General features: G+C 41.3%; 1 non-coding gene across 1 annotated transcript; it reads right to left on the minus strand.

The window, feature by feature from the left end:
- Window positions 1-857: 857 nt before the first annotated feature.
- Window positions 858-930, minus strand: Trnak-cuu (transfer RNA lysine (anticodon CUU)). Its single transcript has one exon. It is a non-coding gene; the product is annotated as a tRNA-Lys (tRNA).
- Window positions 931-1710: the final 780 nt, after the last annotated feature.

Consider the following 1710-nt stretch of genomic DNA (forward strand, 5'->3'; position numbering starts at 1 on the left):
TAACTGTATATATCACCTTTTTTGTCTCTTTTAAGCCTACGTATATTTTACACACATTGTAAACTATTCCATCTGAATCTGTTCTATTGTGAACCTATTGCTTTAAACTGCAGCAGCTGTGGCTGCTGGCTCTGCCCACCTCAGCTTTCCATCATGGCGGCGGTTTACCATCAGCTCTGGGAGCTATCGTGGGTCTATGCTTTTATCCAAGCAGCATGTAGCCCAGAAACTTCTTTTTTTTTTTTTTTTGTACTAGCAAAGTCTAAATCCACCATGCAGCTTAATGTGCCACTTGCAGAGGCCTCATTCCAGCCATACTGCAGATCGAGCTCGCACGCTAGGAACCCACAAGTAGCTCAAACCGGCAGCTGCCACTCATTTGAGAGAGACAATTAGGAACTGTTTTTAGCTCCGTTTTAGAATCTTTTTTTCTCAGGTTTTAGGTGGAAACTCTTGCCACCACGTTGGACGCCATTTGTAGCTAGAGATTTGTCCTGACTGTGGGCCAGGCAGGAAAACTCTAGCTACATTGGCCAGTGACCAGGCAGGAAGTAGAGGCGGGACAAGGAGAGAGGAGAATTGAGGAAGGAGGAAGGATAGAGAGACCAGCTGGAGCCACTGCCAAGACAAGGAAGATGTAAAGTACCCATAAGCCATGTGGCAAAGTAAAGATTAATAGAAATGGGCTAAATATAAGAGTGAGAGCTAGACAATGATAGGCCTGAGCTAATGGCCAAGCAGTTTAAATAATGTAAGAGTCTGTGGGTTTATTTTATAAGTTTATTTTATTTTATAAGTCCCGGGACTGGTGGGACTTGGCAGTGGGAGCTGGAGAAAAATTCTCCAGCTACAAATGGCGCCCAATGTGGGGCACGAACCCACGACCCTGAGATTAAGAGTCTCATGCTCTACCGACTGAGCTAGCCGGGCTTGGCGGTGGGAGCTGGAGAAAAATTCTCCAGCTACAAAAAAAATACATGTTAGTAGTTAGTCATCTGTAACAGTCAGACTTATAGTCATGTTAGATATATTTTCAAGGCCAATCAGAGACATAGCTTGAATAGATGTTCTTTAAACACTTCAGAGAGCTACAGAATATGGAATTCTAGTGCTTTAATAACATAGGGCTATTCATGACAGTGAGACAAGTCTATGCCTGGCAGCACCAATCTACTTCAGAAAAGGATGATGGGCACTGAAGAGCCTACACATGGAGTTTCTTTTTAGCAAAGCTAGCCATTTGAACAAGAAACTGTCCTTGCCTCAACTGCTGACAGTATACTGTACAAACTGGACAAGGTAAACACAAAGGAATAAGACTGCTAAACTTTGCCAAGACAACGGGGGACAGTCCTTCAAAATTCCTGCTTCACAGACAGGCTTGTAGGCCAAAGATGGATGCCCCAATGTTACAGAGTAACTCTGGGTGATTGCAAAGGTAGACAGATGTTTCTGTCTTTTTTATAGTTTTGAAAGTTGTTTCCTATACACTTCCTGTTTACTCAGGTAATATTATCCCCTTCTTGGATCTCTGCTGTAGTTGAAGATTATATATAGTTTTCCTTGTTATCAAATACAGAGAAAAAAGTCACAAAAGAGGTATAAAATGTATATGGTTGAGAGACATAAAAGCTTAAATTATTTATCTAAGGTCTAAAAAGATAATTTTGGGTTGGTAATATGTTATGGTAAAAAAATAGTTTAGGTATA

This window comes from Peromyscus eremicus, chromosome 17, assembly GCF_949786415.1.
Source record: "Peromyscus eremicus chromosome 17, PerEre_H2_v1, whole genome shotgun sequence".
NCBI classification, from domain to species: Eukaryota; Metazoa; Chordata; class Mammalia; order Rodentia; family Cricetidae; genus Peromyscus; species Peromyscus eremicus.